We start from the raw sequence: 14,943 nt of genomic DNA on the forward strand, positions 1-14,943 counted from the left end.
TACAAACAGCATTTCGTGACACTCTTCACCTCAAAGCATGTGGGAGTGACAGTTTCTTTTATCACTCTACAGTGTCTCTGACCAGCTGAGTTGAGATTCAGAGTTTTCCAACCCTCCAGTCTCTTTGAAGCTTGGCTTGCTATGCGGAGAAACTGTATTCACTGTCCTGCTGCATTTTGGGTAGTGACAAACAGGTAGTTATCTGAGACTATCTCTCCTTAGGAAGCCCACATATTCAATTCACCTCAATCCAGCAAACATTTATCTAGTGTTTACTTCTATGCAAGGCTTGTGATGGTCATGGGGTGAAGAGGAAAGCACTCTGGACTAGGAGTCAAGAGAGACCTGGGTTCAAGTCCTTGCCTGTGTGTGTGTGTGTGTGTGTGTGTTTGTGGCCAAGGCATTTTACCTTTCTGGGGGACTTTGCTTATCAGTAAAATGGAGGTAATAATAACCTATGGTATCCATTTCACAGAACTGCCAAGCATCAAATGACAGCATGTATGTTAAATAATTTACAATCCTTAAAGCTACATATAATTGCCAGTTTTTATTATTAATTCCTTCTGTCACTCAATCATTGAGTCAACATTCATTTATAAAGTATGTATTATATGCCACACTCTTCACTTGTACTCACCCCACATATCCAAACCATTGCTCTCTTATCTTTTCTACCTTCACAATATCTCTTGTATATGTCCCCTTCTCTCCACTTACATAGTAGCTACCCTGGCACAGGAACCCTGTGCCTAACACCTGGACTATTGCAATTGCCTACTGGTTGGTCTCTCTGCCTCATATCTCTCCCCACCCTATCTCATATTTACTCAGTCACCAAAGGGATCTTCCAAAAGTGCAGGTCTGATCATGTCACTCTCCTATTAAACAAACACCAGTTGTTAATTATTACCTCTAGGGTCAAATATAAAATCCTTCATTTGTCATTCAAAGCCCTTCACAACTGAGACTCTTCCTATCTTTCTATTGTTAAGTCATTTCAGTCTCATCTAACTCTTTATAATCCCATTGGAGATTTTCTTGGCAAAGATACTGGAGTGATTTACAATTTCCTTCTCCAGCTCATTTTACAGATGAGGAAACTGAGGCAAACAGGGTTAAATGACTTGGCAAGGGTCATATCACTAGGATGTTTCTAAGGACAGATTTTTACTCAAGACGGTGATTCTTCTTGACTCCAGGCCTAGCACTCAATCTACCACATCACCTAAATGCCCCTCTGCCTGTCTAGTCTTCTTATGTTTTACTCCTTTCCATTAACTCTATAATCTAGTAACACTGGTCTTCTTACTGTTCCTCACACATGACAATCCATTTCCTATTTCCTGAGTCCCTTCAGGCAATATATTGGTGGCTAGAGGGCAGAACTAAGAATTAATGTCCAACTGGGTGATATAGCAGAGGATCTTAGGCCTTCCAGAATTAATGAGTGAATCATGAGTAATCAATTTCAATGTCAGAAGTCAGACAACTACTTAAATGCAAACCCAAACTTTTGACATTTTCGTTCAAGAGAAATCTAACTGAATTCTCTGACCATTCAATTTCTAAATGTTGCAATCAAAGAACGTTGCTATTTCTTTGGTCTGTGATCCAACCAGACTCACAGTGTCAGAGAACCTAGCACCTTCTTATATAGGCCATTCCACATTGGGGCAGTTATAATGTTAGGAAAGTTTTCCTTTTCATAAGTCTAAATATGATTTTTTGTAACTCCTACCTGTTGTCTCTGATTCTGTTCTCTAGAGTAACACAGAAAAAAAATCTTACCTCTCTTCCACATGACAGACTTTCCAGTCCTGAAAGTCAATTATATGTGTCCATTGTCTTTGCTTTTCAAAGATAATCAAACCCATTCTTTCAATCATTCCTTATACGATCATGATCTGAGGGCCCTTCATTATCCATATCATCTTCTTCTGGATGCCTTTCACTTTGTTTAGTACTCTCTAAAACATGGTACCCAGATCTGAACCCAATCTTCCACTTGGAGTCTGACTAAAGAAGTACAGGAAAATGAATCTATCATCTCATTTGTTCTCTCTTCATAAGCACAATGGCTTTTTAGCAGCTATATTACACTATTGGCTCGTATTAAGCTTGCAATCCACTCAAACTTCCAGGTCATTTCTCTCTTTGTACATATTATACTTGAAAAGCTGATTTATTTATTTTTTTTGCGGGCAATAGGGGTTAAGTAACTTGCTCAGGGTCACACAGCTAATAAGTGTCAAGCATCTGAGGCCAGATTTGAACTCAGGTACTTCTGAATCCAGGGCCAGTGCTTTATCCACTGGACCACCTAGCTGCCCCCAAATTGATTTTTTAAAACCCAAATGTAAAAATTCAACTTTGTTCCCCTTGAATCTCATCTTGTTGGATTTGCCCCATCATTATCCCCTTTGGAGAACTTTTAAAGATATGACTCAGGCATAAAGTGAATTAGCTATTCCTTTAGCTTTGTATTGTTTGCAAATTTGATGAGTGTGTCATTTTTGCCTTTTTGCCATTGATAAAAATGGTAAAAAAAAAAAAAAACAACAAAAAACCAAAAACATAGGGCCAAAACAAAATAACAACAGAGAGACTATTAAGAGACTTCTTTCTAAATGTACACAAGGAGACAACAGTGAAAACATAAATCAAATAGAGGTAATGGTGGAGAAATGAGCCTCAACTATCATGGCCATGAACTATCACAACACTTTGCCTATGGGTGAACCAATATTTTTTGTGAGACTAAATTACAAAATGGAAGGATATACAAAAAGGAAAAAGGAAGAAGGTAGAGGGGATAATGTGATGTATCTTAATCAAGTTAAAAGCTAATAGTGGGGCAGCTAGGTGGCGCAGTGGATAGAGCACCGGCCCTGGAGTCAGGAGGACCTGAGTTCAAATCCGGCCTCAGACACTTAACACCTACTAGCTGTGTGACCCTGGGCAAGTCACTTAACCCCAACTGCCTCACTAAAAAAAAAAAAAAAAGCTAATAGTGATTTAGAAATAACTTTTATAGTCTCTCAGGAAGAAGGTCTAGGGGAGAAATGGTGAGGATACAAAGAAAGGTACTTAAAATGAAGGAAAGAAAAGGAAAAAACCTTTGTTTTAATGGTGGGAGGTGGTACCACTAATGAATGCTTCTATAGGAGAATAGAGATATTTTGTAAAGGGTGATGGGGACTTTACAAAGGATATTAAAGAGCTCACTGTTTAGAGAGACTACTTGGCTTGCCTCAGAATAAGGGGAATTAGAGCTAGAGGCAGTTGGTACCCAGAAGCATGGGAAGGCACGGACCAAGGGAAAAGACTTTTTTGTAAACCTGGGCAAATTACTACAGGGAGGGCAAAGACACAAAATGAACTGAGCAATCAGGAAGAGTGGAAGAATCCTACCATGGAGCAATATCCCTTTTACAAACTGAAGGAATTGGCATTTTTCGTTTTTTAAAGTTATGAGTTAGGGGCAGCTATGTGGTACAGTGGATAAATCACTGGTCCTGGATTCAGGAAGACCTGAGTTCAAATCTGGCCTCAGACACTTGACACTAGCTGTATGACCTTGGACAAGTCACTTAACCCTCATTGCTCAGCATAAAAAAAAAAAGTTTTGAGTTACAAATTTTATCACTCCTTTCCTCCCCCCATCCCCCTTCCCTGAGAGGGTAAGCAATCTGATACGTATTTTACATGTGTAATCATGTAATACATTTCCATATTAGTCATTTTGTGCAAGAATACTAAGAAAGAAAGAGGAAAATAAAGAGGAAGGAAGGAAGGAAGGAAAATATTATGCTTTAGTCTGTATTCAGACAACATCAGTTCTTTCTCTGCAGGCAGGTAACATTTTTTCATCATGAGTCTTTTGGGATTGTCTTAGATCATTGTATTGCTGAGAATAGCTAAGTTGATCATCATACAATATTGCTGTTATTATATGCAATGTTCTTCTTGTTGTGCTCACTTAACTTTGTATCAATTTATGTAAGGCTTTCCAGATCATTTGTGTTTTTTTTCTGAATCATCCTGTTTGTCATTTCTCATAGCATAATAATATACTATTACAATCATATACCACACCTTGTTCAGTGATTCCCCAAGTGATGGGGATCCCCTCAATTCCCAATTCCTTACCACCACAAAAGTAGCTGCTATAAATATTTTTGTACAAATAGATTAGTTTTCCTTTTTTGATCTCTTTGGGAGACAGACCTAGCAGTGATATTGCTGGATCAAAGGGTATGCACAGTTCTATAGCCCTTTGGGCATAGTTCCAAATTATTCTCAAGAATACTTGGATCAGTTCACAACTCCACCAAAAGAACGTTGGTGTCCTAGTTTTCCCACATCCCCTCCAATATTTATCATTTTCCTTTTTTGGTCATATTAGCCAATCAAAGGGGTGGGAGGTGGTACCTCAAAGTTGAAAACTGGCCTTTTTCTAAGAGTGACACATAAGAAAGAAAGGAGGGCAGGGTGGCAAGATCTAAAAGGCAATACCAAACTGTTTTTAGAAGAGAGAACCAACTATCTCAAAAGTTGTTTATTCCATTTGGAATATGAAGAATAAAGAAGAACTGAATAAATACAGGGCAGCTGGGTGTTATAGTGAATAGAGTGCTGAACCCAGAGTCAGGAAGACCTTTCAAATCTGGCCTCAGATATTTGCTAGCTATGTGACTCTGGGTAAGTTACTTAACACTGTTTGCCTAAGTTTCCTTATCTGTAAAATGAGCTGGAGAAGGAAATGGAAAACCATTCCAGTTGCTAAGAAAACTCCACAGGGGTTATGAAGGGTTGGACATGACTAAAACAATTGAACAACAAATAAGTATAAGTGCCATGAAACAACGATTAAAAGCCTAGAATATACAGAAAAGGAAGATAAAAATGAAGAGAGTTAGGGAAAGAATTCCTTTCTTTAAAAAAGATGCAGAAAATGAAATTTTAAAAACTAATGAACAAAACAAATTGAAGAAGAGGAAAAAGAGGATTCTATTTGACTAAGATAGAAAAAAGGAGAAAGGGTTAAATAACTAGATAAAAAAGAAATAAAAGAGAACTAATAAACAAAACTCTAAAACAAAGTAAAGGAGTAAGAAAGAAGAAGGAGTGGTTTGAGGATGAGAAGAGAACCAGTAGATATAGAGCTGCCTTTAAAAAAAAGATAAAGCTAAAATAACTGAAGAGACATAGTGCTTGTTTAGAGAAAAAAGAGAAGAAAAATTATAACTTGGAAAAATGTTAACTTTTATAAAAATTGATCATATATTATGACACAGAGATATTACAAACAAATGTAAAAAGGCAGAAATGATAAATACATCCTTTACAGACAACAACACAATAAAATAAATAATCATTTGAGGGACTATTAAAAAAAGAAATAGACTTAAAGACATAACAAATCATAAATAATGAATGTGCCAAAGAAAAAAATAATTATGTGAAATTAATTAAGTGAAAGAAAATGAAAATGATTGCAATGAGAGGGCCCCACATATAAGTGAGGCCTGTCCTTGTATGGCTCAAAAGGAGGCAGAAAAGATGTCTCTAGTCCCTTCTATTTCTACTCTTCTCCAAGGGAGGCCTTCATTCCTACCAGGAGGGGACATGGGAAATTGTTTCAGATGTTTGACCACTCTACTGTCTTCAAAGAAAGGGGTACCATGTTAGAATTATATCTACTTGCTCCCTTAAATATTGCTGATCTATGGGTTATGATCAATTTCAATTTTACTTCTGATAACTGTTTCTCATCATTGGGGGAAGCAGGACCCTAACTTTTACATCCAAGGGTGAGATTCTCCCCACCAAATACCAGTTCCACAATGAAAACACACATAACAATTATTAAAGAAAATCTATTTATCCAAATCAGCAGCAAAACAGAAATTAGAGGAGATATACATAGGAGAATATATACCAGACAAGACAGAGAACAAGGTAACAGCTCAACTAAGGGATATTGTCCTAGATTTCAACCAAAGGGGAAACTCCCAGAAGTCTCTATAGTAGCAAGCCAAGGAGGTAGATATGATGGAGAATTTCAGCTCCTCTCTTGTCTCCCCAGTCTTTTTTTTCAGCAACCTGAAGTGGGGTTGGCCCCTTCCATCTTTTCTCTCCAAGCGGGAAACGAGGAGCACCTGAAGAAACTTGACAGAGTTCTGCTCTCACTAATTCTGCCTTCCCCCTCATACAAGGCAGAGCATTTATACCTACCAATGAGGGGACAATCCCATTCCAATGGACTTTGGGACTGAGGCTACAAGATGAAACAACATAACAAAATTTCTTCGAAGCAACTAAAGCAGTCCTTGGGATAGGAGGGAATCATATTCCTACAAACACATATAAACAAAATGGAAAAATAAATGGATTAATGAATTGAGTTTACATTTCTAAAAAAAATAGAAAGCCAATAAACTTAAAATAAGCATAAAAGATAGTGTTAAAAATTAAAGGAAAAATAGATAAATTGGAAACAAAAATAGAAATGATAAATAAAACTAAAAGCAGGTTATTTGAAAAGACTAAAAAATTGATAAAACTTTAGCCAACCTAATTACATAGAAGAGAGCAGAAAAATCAACTCAATAAAATAGTAAATGAACAAGGTGAAATCACAACAAAACCAGAAGAAATAAAAAGAATAATCATGATCTATTATTTAAAGTTTTATGTAAACAAAACTAAGAGCACAAGAGGAATAGACAAATGCCTTCAAAAATAGAAAATGCCCCAAAGTGACCAAAAAACAAATAGAGATTTTTAACTAACCCCATCTTAGAAAAGGAAACAGAAATGATTCTTTGTTCCTATACTGCTTTCATTTTGAGATGGGCAGGGATCTGTTCCTGTGGTTCTACCCAAAGACTCCCTTTCCTCTTCCACCTACTTCTGAGGTGAATATCATGATCCTTCTGTTTACAACCTTGGGGTCATTCTAGAATCCTCACTTTCCCTATTAGTTGTCAAGATGAACTTTCTGGTATTCCTCACACATAATATTCCATATTTAGTCTCTACCTGGAATTCAATTTTCAACTGTGGTTCCAAGAATCTGTAGCATGCACAGAGGCCACACCCTAGTAAAGCTGTCTTGGCAGACAAGCTAAATAGGTTGAGGTTAGCCAACACATCTCAAACACATTGGTGAATTATGGGCATGTCTACCCCAAGCAGGTGAAGACTTTCCCTAGTGGAATGGGTGAATGAGAATAATTTGTTCCAATGACCATGATGGGGGCTGAAACAGGGCCTAAGGGACCTTTGGAGCTTAATCAGATGCTGCATCTTGTGCTATTCACTGCATCCCAGACCATCATCAGGTGACTTTTGTCTTGCCACTGTACTTGGATAACTCTAGAAGAGAGAGTGAGACTGATCCCTTTGTGCATCTCTGCCTCACTTAAATCCAATTCATGTGTGAGTCAAGACATCATCCTATGATGTCATTGGTCCTTTTTGAAATGAAGAACAAACAAAAACAATTCTATAAAATTCTAAGCCTTTGTACAGGCTCCTTTACATGCTTACAATCCATTCCTTTTTTTACCCCTACCTCTATTCTAAGAGGTTCCTAATTTTCTTAAGATGTGAACTCAAATGGCCCCTTCGACTTGAGACCTTTCCTAATTCAACCCTTCCTTCCAGGTATCAGTGCCCTCCTCTGAAATTACCATTCTTTTATTTTGTATATATTTTCCATGTAATCACATTTGTATGTGTTGATTCCCATACAATGTAAGCTTCTTGAGGGCAAAAACTATTTCCTTTTTTGTCTTTGTATCTCTAGGGCTTATCAAAGTGCCTTGTGTAAAGTAGGCACTAAGTAAATGCTTGATTTCATGACACTCTTGTGGTTAAATGATGCTATATATTGGTAAATGCCTAACTGGTTGAAGAGTCAGTATCAAAAGGTACTAATTAATATCAAATTAGAGAAAAATTCTTTGTAATTTGCTCTAGGCTTTTGTCTTAGCCTTATTCCATTGAACATTTTTTGCAGTGCTTTGGATAAAAACATAGATGGCATGGTATCAAAATTTGAAGATATCATACATCTGGAAAGTATAGCTAATTAATTAGAAGACAGAATTGAGATCCCAGAACAACTCACAAGATAAAACAGAGAGCCAAAATGAACATGATGGAATTTAATATAAATGAATGAAATATGCATGTTTTAAGCACTTGTTTTCTTGCCAGGCAATGTAAATATGGATATATTTAAAGTCCTTTACATTGTTTGTTTGTTTTTTTTTAAATCAACTGTGCAAGTACAGGATGTGCAAAAGTGACTAGGATATGAAAATTAATAGAATAAAATAGTAGTTGATTGGTTGAAATGGCAACCAAAAAAAAAAAGCTAATGAGACCTTTGATACTTCAATGACTGATGGATGTGTTATTTCATCACTGTTCATACTCACTCTAAACATGGAGGTCATAATCTATCCATGCTGTCCATTCTGAGAATTTGAATTCTGAGTAATGGAAAAACCAATGAATTTACTGGAAAAGAGATAATGATATATACCTGTCATAACATGCAGGTGGAAAACTACCAGGACAGCATATTATATACATTGTCATATAAGGTTTCTGAATTGGGTGCTTTTACTTACTTGTTTTTCTTTGTCACAAGGGAGGGTTCAGATTGGAGTAGAATGGGAGAAAACTACTGCAATATAAAGACAGAAGACATCAATGAATTGTCTAAGTTTTTAAAGATGTGTCTTTGATTCACAAATAAACTTGGGTTCGCTAAGAAAACTATGCAATACCCAAAGACAATCTAGTCTCTATTCTGTTATCATTGTGTTTAAATGTAGGCCTAAGTCATTGTACTTACTTTGCAGTGTTGTCCTAGGATATAAATAATGATAGATGAACTCTACAGTATTCACTGAACAGCTTTCCTACTGGATAATAGTCACTCTTTAACTACCTGTGGGGTTTTTTCCCATGCGCTTAGTTAGGCTAAACTTTTGTACATGATTATGGATCTCATTTAAGATATTCTTCAACTGTTTGTTGCAATCAAAACAATCATTCAAAAAGAAGAGTATATAAAGGACCCTACCATCCACAGGGAATCCTTCTATAATTTGAATTCTGCTCTTATTTTGCAAGTGAGGAAATTGAAGCCAAATGAGGCAAGATGCCTTTCCCAAGGTCATCTAGGTAGTGAGTTCCAGAGTTCATAGTAACAAAAATATTGTTAACTCCATTTTGTAAATGAAAAAACTCACAAAGGTCAAGTTGCTTGCCAAAAAAAAAAAGTTAGTGAGTCTTAAAGATGAACTCAGGTCATCTCACCTTCAGACCCATATTTTTTTCCATTGCATTATGTTGAATAAATGTTGAAAGAATTAATTGATTGGTTGGTTGATTTCCCTGTATCCTTCCAGTTCCCACATTTGAGGTCATAAAACCCACTCAAATCAACAATTCAGTCTGCATTTATCAAGTACCTACTGTATAGTAGGTCCCGTGCCATGAACAAATGAAAACACAATTTGAAAAACATGTTTAAATAACAGTTTAAGACAGCAGTAGAAGTCTCATTACTGGGCAATACATGCATTTCTGAATGTACACTATGGACAAAAGTAATAAGGAAACTGGAGCTGACTTGCCCTGGTGAGACTTGGACCTATCCTTCTGAAGAGATGGTACCCCAACAGTCCCAGAAATCTGGGTTTAGGTGAGGAGGAGGATCACACCAGCAGGGTCTGGACTGCATAGAAAATGTTTGATCTGACAAGAACTTTGTCATACATCTAATGCAGTCTCCTATCTATCCAACACCCCAATGATCCTGCACCCTCTCTCTGAACAATTCTGCTTATTTGAGTTGTCTTGCTACATTAAGCAACCCTTACTAGTGTTGTGTGAGGGCCAAAATTTTATATACGGAGTGTTATTTGGGTGACTTGCCTTAATATTGGGGTCCCAGAAATATGAGGGACCTTTTAGGTTCACCCTCCCCTCTGAACTGCCCTTTTTAGATATTTCTCCCAGGCCAATAAGAAGGGAGCCTTTAAGCTTTAGTTCACAAAACGATCATATTTTATTACTTGGGAATTAATTAAACAACAAAGGTGAAACTAATAAAAATAAAAGATAAGTAAATAGGAAAATAGAAATACAGATAAATATTCTTAACTCTAAGCTTAAACTATTTGTTACCCAGACTGTTTCCAATTAAGCTAGTTCAAAGGAATTTAGGGTTTTCCTTAATTACCTCACCAAACCTGAAAGTTTACAGTTGCTCCAGCCACCAGAACAGCAGTCACCAGAACAGCAGCCACCACAGACAGAGTGAACACGTACCACCACAAGGGCAAAGCATGAAAGGGCCGAGTCCCAGAAGACACCTAGCGTTCCAGAAGCAGCCTAGCATTCTGGAAGCAGCCTCCACCTCCCTTCAGAGAGTGTATAATCTTTCCTTCCCCAAAAGGGGAGGTCCTTCAAAAGCTGCCTATGGAGAGTTCTCTAATTTTTACCACAGTTGTATGAACCACTTTACTTACTATACAGTCCCTCCTTCTGTTGAGAACAAATTTCCTTCTTTATTTTCATTGATCAGACCAGTTTCTACCCTGAAGAGCATCACTGGGTAAGTACAGCTGCATGGATGGCAGGCCTCCAAATATTTTAACCTAGCTATCACGTTTCCCGTCTTTTCATAATGCCTATTTTGGCTGTCTGGCACTCCCCAGACTAATATGGGCACCCCTCCCTGCACCCTGGTGAAATAACTTGGGTTGAATGTATTGTGTGGAAGGCAGCACATTAGGCATAGAGCAAGCAGGAGCCAGGTGCTGCATGATGCTTCACAACATGGAATCCTCAGTTTAACAATATCCCCCTTGCATGTCTTGGGAACGTGAGGGCTCTATTGAGATGTACCAACATCCCAAGGTTCCCAGGGGACTTTCTGCCATTGTATGAGGCTATAAGTCAGTGTCATCTGGAGAAAAGAACACTGCCTACACGCAGAAAACAGAACTGAGAAAAGTCTTCCTTTGCAGATTTATAGGGAGAAGAATGTGTATTTTGTCACAAAATGGAGAGGAAAACCCATTCTGAGGCATACACAATCATTAAAGAATGTCCTGAATGATAAGGTCTACTTGCTAGTATATTCCCTAAAATTGTCAATTACTTGGCAATTTTACAAAGCTCTCAAAGGAGAGTTCTTCAAGAGAGTTCTAAGAAACCTCCTTCAGTTTTTACCACTTATTCTGACTAGGCTTACAACCACTCTAGAATTCCTTTCTCCAATCATCTTCAATTAACCCTGCATCCCAATCCCCAATCCTGGATAATTTCCACTATCCACTTTCTCTTTTCCTACTACCTGATTCCTGAGCATTGCTGGAAAAAGGTCAGGAAATTATGCTAATTGGGTCCTTCCAAATTCATGCAAACTTCATCTCAGATGGGCCCTAAACATGGCACAATAATCTTTAGTTTGTCTTTGATGGATTCCCAAGCACACCTCATAAAGTAGGAGCTCATGAGCTTCCAACCCTACTCTTCATGCCCTGATAGTGCTCAATAAGTGACTGATTTCCATTTTCCTGAAGACATTGAGGCCATGTGCTGTGAACTTCTTCTGCTTCACTCTTCTCAGGCACGTGCCAGTAAATGTCTAAGATCCAGCTCTCTAAAAAGCAGGGAAGTCTTTTAAATTTAATCTACATTCTTGTTCTTTAAATCATTTTTTTAAAGTCATCAGTCAACAAAAGTCAACAAAACAATAAACCAATCACTGATTTATAGCATTGGCTGATTTCTAAGATACAAATATGTATCCCCAAATTTAACAATTGTTCTTAGAACTGGAACAACTAGCTCCATTGTGCCCCTCCTCTTCCTCACCTTAAAGTGTGTCTGTATTTTCATCCAACTTCCCTTCCTTTGTCTCTGTTTCAGGGAAGAAGTAGCCTTTCTTCTTTCCAGAAACCATAATGGAAAGTCCTGATAGTCAAATAACCTTGGTTTATTTGCTATCTGGAAACATGGATCAGTCATTTAAGTTTCACATCTATCATCTGTAGAATGAGGGTAATATTACTGGTACTCATTATCTCACAAGGAAAATATGTTGTAAACATAAAACATTCTGCTCTTGGTTTTTCTATCTTTTTTCACTTTTTACCTCTTCCAGAACTTTGTGCCAATTATCCTCTCTCTGTCTCTCTTTGTTTCTCCTTCTCCCTCTCTCTTTGTCTCTCCCCCTCTCTCCCTATTTCCCTCTTTCCTTCATTCTCTCTTTCCCTACTCTATTTTAGTATCTCTTCTTATAAATGTGCTCATATCTCTCCTATCCTTAAAAGAAAAAAAAAGCTTTAAAAAACAAAAAAGCCTTGTTACCCTTCCATAGTTATAATTTCATATCTCTTTTTCTCTTATCCATCAAATCTAGAAAAAGAAACCAGTAATGCGGATGGTAAAATAATGGATGACACATATCTAAGTGCTATTGATCACTGTCCACTAAAGTCCTGCTTTAGGACAATTTACTCCCCTTTTTAGCATGGTTGCTAGACTGATAGTTTAGGGGAATATGTAGATACAGTTTACCTAAATTTCAGTCTCTTGTGTTAATCATATGAATGAGAGAAAGATGTGGCTTGGGTAACAGTACAGTCAGATAGATTTGGAAAAGGTTGAATGAATCAGTGTCAACTTGGAGAATGTCAGATTCCCTCATGGAAGGCTTAGAGATCAATCCTTTGCCCTAAGCTGCATACCAACTTTAGCTATTGTTATAGATGCTATGTCTATGAAATATACAGATTATCTAAAATTGGGAAGGATACTTACCATGTTCAATAATAAAATAAGGATTCAAAAAGATTTCAATAGGAATAAATGATGGGCTGAAAATAATAAAATGAAGTTTAATAAGAATAAATGTAAAGGGGCATCTAGGTGGTGCAGTGGATAGAGCACTGACCCTGGATTCAGGAGGAGGACCTGAGTTCAAATCCAGCCTCAGACACTTAACACTTACTAGCTGTGTGACCTTGGGCAAGTCACTTAACCCTAATTGCCCCACCAAAAAAAATGAATAAATGTAAAATCCTATACTTGGGCTCAAATATTTAATGTCACAAGTACAAAAGTGATAGAAGAGTTATGAGACAACAATTCTTGTGAAAAAGATTCAGAGGAAAAGATGTTAATGGATTGAAAGTTTTAATATTAATCGACAGGGTTATATGCCACCCCCAAAATTACTATGACATCAGGTTACATTGAAAGGCATGGTATCTAGAATAGGAATGACGGAGTCTTAAGGTCAAGTTAGGGTAAAACACTTCAGGAAGGACAGTGACAAGTTGGAATGACAGAAGCAGGTGACAAAAATGGTAAGGGACATTAAAAACCATACCATATGAGACTGAAAGACCTGTAGATGTGAGGCTGAAGAAGATTTAGGGGACGCATGATAGCTGTTTTCAAATATTGGAAAGGTTGACACATGAAAAAGGAATCTGTCTTGTTCAGCTTGGTATAAGCAAAGGTAGAGGTTGCAGAGGGATAAATTTAATCTTGAGGAAAAATCTTCCCATAGGATCCCAGATACAGAGCTATAAGTGAGCTCAGTGGTCTTATAGTCCAACACATCAGGCAAAGAGACTTGTCTATGATGACACAGGCAGTAAGTGGCTGAACCTGAATTCAAAACCCCCAATTCTTTGATATCAGATGCAACATTCTTTCCAGTAGACCATAATGGAAAGGATTTGAGATGTTCATGAGGACCAGCACCTCTGGTGCTGCCATTTCTGGTGAGGCCTTGCTGAGCCCTTTTCAGGGCTGCTCATTCATCTTTGGTGTTCACCTTCACCAAGTTCTCAACTGTGGCTACAAGAAGCAGTAACATGTGCAGTAGACACAACCCACTGGCTAAACCAGGTTGAGGATAACTGATAGGCCTCAAATCTGTTGGCAAATTAGGGGGATGTCTACCCTAAGCTTATGTAGACATCCTCCTGAAGAATAGGCAGATGAGAACAATTTGTTCCATTGGCCATGAAGGCAGCCAAAGCAGGCATTGTGTAGTGCTGAGGGCTTGGTCATACATCAAAGAGGCCAAGGGAAGAACTCTCAATGGAGAGTTCTTCAAGGGAGTTCTTGCCAAGGTCATTGGTTTTGACTTTTATCTTGACACTGGACTTCAATGACTCTGGAAGAAAGTCTAATGACTTTGTGCAACTCTGCCTCACTTAAATCCAATTCACACATAAGTCATCATTCCATGATGTCATTGGTCCTCTTCAAAAATGAAGGACAAACAAAAACTATCCAAAAATGGAATGGAGATTATCCCACATCGGGCAATAGAGAGGTCCCCCTTGGTAGCAGTCTTTAAGCAAAGATTGGATGGCAGCTTGCCAAGGGAGTTATAATGGAGATTCACATACAAAGATAGAACTATAGCTTACCAGAGTTGGAAGGTACCTCAGAGGTCTTGAACAAAAATTCCCTGACACAGAATTGTATTGTGATAATTGTGGCATCAGAACATAAACCTTCACAAATTTTCTGTTGGGAAATACTTTTCCATTCTTTCTAAAATTTTGACAAATAATTGGAAAGAATATTTAATTTAAAATCATTTAAATTTAAATGGATTAAAAATTTAATTTAAGAGGATCTTTTAAAATGTTTTATATCATTCAAGAGCTTTCAGAGCCATTCAGAATGGTTCATTCCACTATCAAACTGATTTATTTTATTCCTTTTCATTCACTTCTATTACCACTTAACAAAATGAGTGCATGAAAACAACAAATACCAAAACTAATATATGTGTTTATCACTAGTTCCTGTTGTTTTTGTTGTTGTTGTTCAGTTATTTAGTAGTGTCCAACTATTCATGACCCCTATGGTGACCAT

The sequence above is a fragment of the Dromiciops gliroides genome, chromosome 1, assembly GCF_019393635.1.
Source record: "Dromiciops gliroides isolate mDroGli1 chromosome 1, mDroGli1.pri, whole genome shotgun sequence".
In the NCBI taxonomy this organism is placed as follows: domain Eukaryota; kingdom Metazoa; phylum Chordata; class Mammalia; order Microbiotheria; family Microbiotheriidae; genus Dromiciops; species Dromiciops gliroides.